At 44.5% G+C, this 9,243-nt stretch overlaps 1 protein-coding gene across 1 annotated transcript in view; it reads left to right on the top strand.

Annotated features, from left to right (window-relative positions):
• The first annotated feature begins 2,523 nt into the window (after window positions 1–2,523).
• Window positions 2,524–9,243, top strand: part of OSMR (oncostatin M receptor) — a 57,401-nt gene continuing 50,681 nt past the window's right edge. Inside the window, exon 1 of the mRNA XM_082837408.1 lies at window positions 2,524–2,631. The gene's annotated coding sequence lies outside the window, so the exon portion shown is untranslated. The remainder of the gene's footprint in view (window positions 2,632–9,243) is intronic.

Here is a 9,243-nt window from a genome sequence, read left to right as displayed (position 1 = left end):
ATTTCCCTCTTCCTATAAGGATAGCAGTCATTGGATTAATCCAGGCTGACCTCATCTTACCTTGATTAAATCTGCAAAAACAGTATTTCCAAATAGGGTCATATTCTGAAGTTCTGGGTGGACATGAATTTTTAGAGGACACTATTCAACCTAGTACACCATCCTAAGGGTATGACTGCAGATTTACAGGTGCTATAGTCACTAGTCTCTAGAAAGAGGAATATATTCAAGAAGTTAGAGTGGTGCACAAAATAAATGAATTTTATGTGGACACCTGTTTGAGGATGTCATTGAGAGGACGTGACCTCCGGTTGACCCTCCAACCCCAGGCAATTAGAGCCTCTTTATCCCCTCCCCTGTCCTTGGAATGTATGTTCTGTCCACTGTTCCTGTACCAGGAGCCATTTTCAAGGATGTAGCCTTGAGAGAGCAATGTGTTGTTGAGATCATGTGGTCTGTACACTGGACTGAACCCCATTAAGGCTTCTATGTAAACTTTTAAGAATCTGGCAGGCAGGAGAGGAGATGTATTTATCTTGCTTCCGCCTGAGACAAGCCTTCTATGTAAATTCCCTGCCTATTAACACTGCCATCTACCAATCTGAATGGGTCTACCTCTCCTTGACCTTTGTGTAAGGCGGAAAGTTTAGAATTTCACTAGGGGAATTCCCTGAGGTCATGAACCAACAGCACCGATTTTTTTGTAACTCAGTTTCTTTCAATTGTTATAGGAGCCCAAAGTAAGTAAAGACTCACTTTGCAGAAATTCATCACACTCAATATTTTTTATTTGGCATCTCATCTGCTATAAGAAACACCCCTCTGAACTGTTTCTGTAAAGAAGAAATTAACATTTTTTTTCACTCAGTGAAACAGAGAATCAGAAAGCCTTCCTAACCCTTCCTATCCCTTGGGTAGCCACGCAGATGGCTAAACTAATGGCTCTAAAAAAACTCTTGGACTCCATTAAAAAAAAACTCTTGGACTCCATTAGTTTAGCCATCTGTGTGGCTACAGAACCTCTGTCAGACCAGGTAACCAAATGTAAAATAGCTAGTGGGAAGCAGCCACATAGCACAGGGGGATCAGCTCCCTGCTTTGTGACCACCTAGAGGGGTGGGATAGGGAGGGTGGGAGGGAGGGAGACGCAAGAGGGAAGAGATATGGGGATGTATGTATATGTATAGCTGATTCACTTTGTTATAAAGCAGAAACTAACACACCACTGTAAAGCAATTACACTCCAATAAAGATGTTTAAAAAAAACCCAAACTCTTGGAGTAATGAGAGGTGTGGCAAAGGACCATTCATTTATTTAGACAAAAGTACCTTTAACTGCATTATCATCAAACATTTACTATATGGAGCATAGTAATGCTGTCTTTGTGGCACCATTAGATATGATGTGTATTTAGGCCTAAAAAGAATTCTTTCCCTGGGATGGCATTGGGAGAGCAAAAAATGACATAAAGGAGCAAAAAGGACAAACATAAAAGTAACATTTGGGCTGATTCTGACATTATTTTGAGCCATCCAGTCAATTCCATAAGTGATTCTAAGATATGATTCATGGGCGACCCTTCTTGATTACTCGTGGCTCCCCCAGTCCCTGCCATCTGTGGTACTTTGCAGTACCTGAATCCCACCAGGCTTAGCTGACCAAAAACTAGGCCCCGTGAACAAGCCTCCGGAGCTGCGGGGCATCACTTCCCGACACCTGAGCCCCCCACTCTCCTCTCTGGGTCCAAGGCTACCACCACAGCAACCGTATTCAGTTGGTTTCCATACCAGCTCCAAAGTCGATAAGCCTTTACAGAGTCCATCATATAACTACGAGGAGAGGGCAAATATGCATGTCAAAGGCCCTGTATTTGAAATACGTATTTCAAAGTCTGGACGGCATTATTAAGAGGAAAAGTAAGCCATGCTGCAGCACACACAGCTCTTTGTGAAACTAAGGTTTCAGGACAGTTGTGCAGGCGAGACTGTGACGGTGTTTCTAGAGAGGAACGCAAAGCAGGATCCTAGAACTACTTTTTATTTGTATTGCTCTGAACGCCAAACGAAAACACAGTAGGAAGTTTGTCTGGGGCGCTTGTCTTTTACCCAAAGACTTTCTGCCCTGGACCCAGGGGTTCTGCCTCTAGGTTGGGATAACAAGTGGCCCCGCGGGATCCCACCGGCTTCGCTCTGCGCCCGCGGGGTGGCCGGCCGGCGGGGTCCGCAGCGCGGCACGGGGGCGCGATGCCCGGCCTGCCGAGTTTTCGGTTTCCACTTTTCCTTTCCAGGCCTCTCCCACTTCCTTTCCCCCCGGTCCCCACGTCCGGGGGCCCGCACCTCTGCAGGGTCCCGTCCGCTCCCCCCGGGGACCCAAAGGAGGCGAATTCCTGTGGGTCCCAGGAGTGCCAAGAGTGCGCAGCGAGACGGGAAATTGCAAAAGTCCTCGCCCCTCTGCCCTCCCCCGCGGCTTTCCCGTAACTCCCGCCCCTGGGCGCGCGCCCCGCAGCTGATTCATTGCCCGGGCGCGGGGCCGGCCCTGCACGTCCACACCCGCGCTCGCCCCCGCCTCGCACCGCGGCGGCAGCCAAGCCGACGACTCAGCCCGGCTCACGGAGCCTTACCGCCCGCGGGGTGAGTACCCACCCGACCGCCCGTCCCGCTCCCCTCCGCGCGCCCCGCCTCCCTCCGTGGCTCTTCCGACGGACGGACCTGGGTGGCGTCCGGTAGAATCCGACCCCTTTGCCGGCTCTTCCCGGCTGGACGCGGCCCGGAGCTCAGCCGAATTCTCCCCTGCTTGGCGCCGAGGCCCCGCGTTTGCTTTGGTTCGGGATTCGCTCTGCTCCGAGACGGTGCTTTGAGGGGTCCTAACCCGTGGCGCGCCAGCCTGGTGCGTAACACTGGAATACTAATTCTTCCCAGAGCGCACGCTGCTGGGGACACCACGACGGTTCCTACCCTGCTTTTACGTTCGCCATCCCACCGCCTCTTTCGCAGGTAGTTGGGAGTTAAAATTCCCATTTGACCCACTTTTGCTTCTCTCCCAGCACTCCAGAGTGAACTGCTGTCTCCAGCCTCCCCTCACGCTCCCTTAACCCCCACCTGACAGTCATTACTCTCGCAGTCCGCGATCTCCCTCCACCCGGTCTCTGTTTACACCTGGAAGCGGGAGGCGCTCACGCGCAGGTGGAGCGGGGAATCCCGGGGAGGCGTCCGGGGTAGACGCCAAGCGAATGCAAGGAGCGCCGAGGTGTCTGGCCGGGTGGGAGCCTTGCATTTGTAACTAACCCACCCCTCATCCTTTTATAGACAAACCTTTCCTAGGCAAAAAGCACGGAGGGGTTCAATAACTTGTCCAAGACCGTAGAGCTGGCCGCGGTGGCAATGACGTCGCGAAGCGCGGGGCTTTGCCCCTGACACCGAGAGCCCTTTCTTGACAGTCCTTGGCTCGCTCACGCATCCATCCGTCCTGCCTGCCTGTCCTATGGTGGGAAGCACAGTGCGCCATGCCACTGAGCAGGGACGCCTGGTAACTGACAAGCCTGAAGACTGAACAAGCTTATTCTCCAGCTCGAGAGGTCGATGTAGGCAGAGGATATGATAGAACTGAATGTAGTGTATTTCATCTGAGCTAGAAGGAGGGAAGCTCTGGGTCTTATTCTCAAGTCTAAACTGACTTTGGGACTTGGGTCAAGTTAACTTTATGGCCTCAGCCTCTGTCTCCTCCTCTGCAAAATAATAATGGTTCACACTTACTATGGGACCAGGCACTATTCTAAGTACTGTACATATGCTAGACGATTTAAGCGTCACCAGTGAGGTAGGTAGCAGTTTTCTCATTCTGATTTTATCAGTGAGAAAACTGAGACCCAGAGAAGTTAAGTAACTTGTCTGTGGTCACACAGCTAGCGCGTGACAGAGTCAGGATTTGGCTTTGGAATCTGCTTATAACCACTGTGTTGTGCCTCAAACTCTAGGACCCTTTTTAGAGTGTTTCCCACCCCACCCCACTCGTGGTGCTTCATTATTGTCCTGCTTCGTCTCTCTCCTTGGCTGTTTTAAAATGCACTCAGAGACCCTTGAAGCTGAAGGGCCCCAAAGGGTCATAGTGGCCAGGGGTTCCCAAACTTAGCTGTGTCTTAGAATCATTCTTGAAGCTTTTCAAAGCGCTGCCCTCCAGCTTCACCTGCCTACTCAGAATCGTCAGGGCATGCTAAGTTTGGCATCTCCCAGATAGCGTTCAGTATTGTTAGAATGCCTCCAGTGGCAGGGAGCTCACCAGCTAACGTGATTGTTGGACAGAGCTAATTCTCAGCTGTAACTTGCCTCCTTGTGGTACCTGTTCTGTCTCCTGTTGTCTCAGCAAATGTGTCTAAACCTCTAAACCTTCTGTATTAAAGGCCACCTTGAGAGGAAAGGGCTGGTCTTAGGTGTCCAACGGGGAGTGGAGCCACACTGGGGAGAACACTTACACACTGGGTCTTTTCCTTCTACCCCGTTCTTTAACCTGAAAGAGCAGAAATATCTACAGGGGTGCAGAGAGGTGTTCCAGAGTCTCTGTTGTTTCTTGTAACCCTTTGTCCTGAAAAAGGAACCAAATCAGGAAAACTATCAGGGTGTTGAAAGAGGAATCGGTGGTGCTGTGATTTGACAAGAGGAAGGTGTGTGTTTTCCTTGTGGGTGGATTTTTGGCTTGGGTGGAAGGAAAACTGAGTGCCATCTTGCTCACTTACAGGAACAGTGAGCCCTGGCTCTCTTTTCCCTGGGGGAGGAAGTTCTCCTTGATTGAAAAAAATATATGAAAGGGGGAAATATAAGACAAATAAGATTTTGTGAGAAATACCCCTCCCTCCAAGCAGGCTTCCTTGCTCTGTAAAGCACAAGTTTCTTCTCCAGCAGCTGTGTCCTTGCTTTTACAAGGTTGTCTATTTTATTTTTGTGTTTTAAAAATAATGCAAATAATAAGTGAATATATATATGAACTATATGAAATGAAATGCACTCCTACTCCCACACAGAAGAGGGTAAGTTCAGGTTGGTACCTACTATTCCAAGATTTCTTCTTTTCTATACAATTGCATAATATGTATATATACACTATGTTTTTTTTAAGATATTTTTCTTTTTTTAAAATTGTACACTTATCTATTTATTTATTTATTTCATTTTACTTTATTTTTGGCTTTGTTGGGTCTTCGTTTCTGCACACGGGCTTTCTCTAGTTGTGGCGAGCGGGGGCTACTTTTTGTTGTGGTGCACGGGCTTCTCATTGCGGTGGCTTCTCTTGTTGCAGAGCACAGGCTCTAGGCGCGCAGGCTTCAGTAGTCGTGGTGGGAGGGCTCAGTAGTTGTGGCTCCTGGGCTCTAGAGCTCAGGCTCAGTAGTTGTGGTGCACAGGCTTAGCTAGTCCGTGGCATGTGGGATCTTCCCGGACCAGGGCTTGAACCCGTGTCCCCTGCATTGGCAGGCAGATTCTCAACCACTGTGCCACCAGGGAAGGCCTACACTATGTTTTAATATATGTAAATGAGATCTCACTATCATTGTGCAGCTTATTTTTTCACCCCCAAGTCTTAGAGACCTAACATCTCTGTATGTACCTCTTTTGCTAATGGCTACATGTTATTCTAAAGTAATAGTGCTTATTCTTATTTCTTATTATTTTAATTAGAGACATTTATTCATCCTTTCCCTTATTGATGGACATTTGAGTTGTTTAAAATTATTCAGCATTAGCAACAGTGCTTCAGGGAAGATTGTGCATTCATCTTTGTGCTTAAGCCTGAGTATAATATCCTAGGAGAGAGATTTGTGGGTCAAAGTGTTTATCCATTTTTCAACTTGATAGATAAAACCCTTCAAACTGCACCACTGACCCACCCCAGGTACTAATTTAAACTCAGCCCATTTCCCTCATCCTTCCTAAAACCAGGTGTTATCTCTTTTGTTTTTAATTTAAATTTTCAAATCTGGTAAATGAGTGAAATCCAATAAGGCATTTTAATTTGCATTTTGCTGATTATTGCTGCAATTTAATATTTCTAAACACAATATTTGTGGATCATGTGTGTCTCCTGTCAATTACCTGTGCGTATCCTTTGCTCACTTTTCTACTGAGTTGCTTTCTCTTATTTCTATTTACTGCAGAAGCTCTACAGGTACTCAGTTTCTTAATCTTTTGTCTGTTGTAGATGATGCAAATACTTCTTCTAGTGTAATGCTCATTTTCCAAATTTTTTTTATTATGGTAAAATACATAATATAAAATTTACCATTTTAATCATTTTAAGTATACGGGTCTGTGTCATTAAGTACATTCATATTGTTGTGCAACCATCCCCACCGTCCATCTCCAGAACTCTTCATCTTGCAAAACTGAAACTGTACCCATTAGACAATAATTCCACATTCCCCCTCTTCCCAACCCCTGACAGCCATCATTCTACTTTCTGTCTCTATGCATTCAAATACTCCAGGTACCTCATATAAATGGGGGAATCATATAGTCTTTGCCTTTTTGTAACTGGCTTATTTCACTTAGCAAAATGTCCTCAAGGCTCATCCATGCTGTAGCATGTATCAGAATTTCCTTCCTTTTTAAGGCTGAATAATATTCCATTGTTTATGTATACCACATTCTGCTTATCCATTTATAATGCTTTTATTTATTTATTTTTAAAATAAATTTATTTATTTATATTTTATTTTTGGCTGCGTTGGGTCTTCGTTGTGGTGTGCGGGCTTCTCACTGCAGTGGCTTCTCTTGTTGCAGAGCACAGGCTCTAGGTGTGCAGGCTTCAGTAGTTGTGGCGCACGGGCTCAGTAGTTGTGGCATGTGGGCTCAGTAGTTGTGGCTCACGGGCTGTAGAGTGCAGGCTCAGTAGTTGTGGCACACGGGCTTAGTTGCTCCGTGGCATGTGGGATCCTCCCAGACCAGTGATCGAACCCATGTCCCCTGCATTGGCAGGTGGATTCTCAACCACTGTGCCACCAGGGAAGCCCAATGCTTTTATTTTTAACTATCTTTTGCTGCACAGAAGTTTTAAATGTTTGTGTAATCAACTCTGCAATCTCATGCTTTCTGTGCTTTGTCTAGCTTAGAAAGGTCTTTTTCACCTAAAAATTATTTTTATGTTTTTTTTCTAATACTTTTATTATTTTGGTTTTACATTTAGCTCTGCAAAATTTCAGATTTTTGTATAAGGTGAAAGGTAAAATGTAACTTAACTTTTTTCTGAAGTTTTAAGTATTGCTCCAATACTGTATATATAATCATATAACTTTTTTCTAACTCATTTGAAATTCTATTTTTACAGTAAAATAAATTCCTATTTATATAAGGCCCTGTTTCAGGATTCTACCTTATTTCACTGATCTATTTTTGTCTCTTCTTCTGCCAGTATCACCTGTGTTAAATGCTATAGCTTGATGGTATATTTTTATATCTAGGAGTATATATTTGTGGTTTTTTCCCTCAGAACGTTTTCTGAAAGTGATTCTCATACATTTTCATTTTGTATAAACTTTACAAATAACTTGTCACGTTTAATAAAATCCTATTGGAATTTTTCTTAAGATTTTCTTGGCTTTCTAATTATCAGTAATTTTTTTATGCCTTAATGTCGATTGTCGTATGCCCTTCACACATGCAGGAAGCAGCGTGATGTGACTGGCGAGTGACTCACATGGCTCAAGCTCTGAATTGACTGTGTCAACCTGGACAAGTTACTTTTAGCCTTTCTTAGCCTTAATTTCCCTATCTTTGTATGGGGATAATAATTGAATCTCCTTTCAGGGGGCTGTTATAAGGATTCTATTAATGAATGCATGTAAATCACTTAGCAAAGCACCTAGCAGAGGGTTAGCACCCAGTACGTGCTAGCTGCGATCATTTTCACATTTCCCTTCCTATCCTGCTATGGGCACTGCAGTGTGCCTTGTCAGAGCAAGAACTGGTAAATCTTCTCCTTCATATATGCATAGTGTCCTAGGAGACAAAAATATGTAATAAATATTGAATATAGTAGTGCTTCTCAAACTTCAGTGAGTATCTGCATCACCTGGGGATCTTGTTTAAATGCAGATTTTTATCCCACACTTTGCAAATGTAGTCTCTCACTGATATATATATATATATATATATATATATATATTTCTTTTTTTTTTTTTTTTTTTTTTTGCAGTATGTGGGCCTCTCACTGTTATGGCCTCTCCCGTTGCGGAGCGCAGGCTCCGGACACGCATGCTCAACGGCCATGGCTCACGGGCCCAGCCGCTCCGCGGCATGTGGGATCTTCCTGGACCGGGGCACGAACCCACGTCCCCTGCATCGGCAGGCGGACTTTCAACCACTGAGCCACCAGGGAAGCCCTCTCACTGATATTTAAAATTATGCTGCTAGTGACAGTATGTCCTTTGGGGATAAATGTGATTGACATGACTTGTAAATTGCTTTCTTTTAATATTATATGCTAAAGAACTGAATTATATTTAGGCTGTTTCCTTTCTTCCTTCCTCCCTTCCTTCCTTTCTTCTTTTTCTTTTTTTTTCCTTATGAAAAGAGAGTTAGTGAAAGTGCTAAATATAACAGCAAATTCTATTCTTAGATCTGAAATCACTGAGACAGGTAACTACGTGGATTATTTAAAACTGTTGATTTATGATGAAGACAGCCACATAAAATATATCCAGTCTGAGTATGAAATGTAAGCCAGCTGATAGGAAAGCCAGAATTACAAGTGTCTTAGCAAAGAGAAAGACATAAGGAACACTTGGAAAAACATAAGACTAAATGTAAGATTAAAAAGAACTCTTGGAAAGCATGGACTGAGGTTCTGCTGTGTGAGAACAGTGTGTGGCAGACCTTGAGAAGAGGTAAGTCAACAGGAGCTACACTCTCGTGTGAGTAAATTTCTCACACATCACATTATCTCTTAGTCAATTCTCTCTACTCCCAGTCTTCCTAACAGGGGACTTTGAGCAAGTTAATCAATCTAGTGTGCCCATCTGTCTGAAGAGGATGGCAGTATATTTTTCTATCTGGGACATTGGTTACTTTCTGTTTGAAAATGCATTAGTAGAGTGCCTGCATTTTCTCAGGACCTGAGAGATCACATTTTTTTTGTAGGGAAATACATGACACCCTCAGAGACTGATCCAATACCTAAAAAATATCCACCTTTTTTCAGGTCTGTTTAACAGCTATGGGCTGGATTTGAATCACAAAACACTTTTGACTAGTTTACCC

This window comes from Leucopleurus acutus (assembly GCF_964270905.1).
Source record: "Leucopleurus acutus genome assembly, chromosome: 3".
In the NCBI taxonomy this organism is placed as follows: domain Eukaryota; kingdom Metazoa; phylum Chordata; class Mammalia; order Artiodactyla; family Delphinidae; genus Leucopleurus; species Leucopleurus acutus.
Note: the sequence above shows the minus strand (reverse complement) of the source record. Positions and strands in the feature narration are given on the sequence as shown.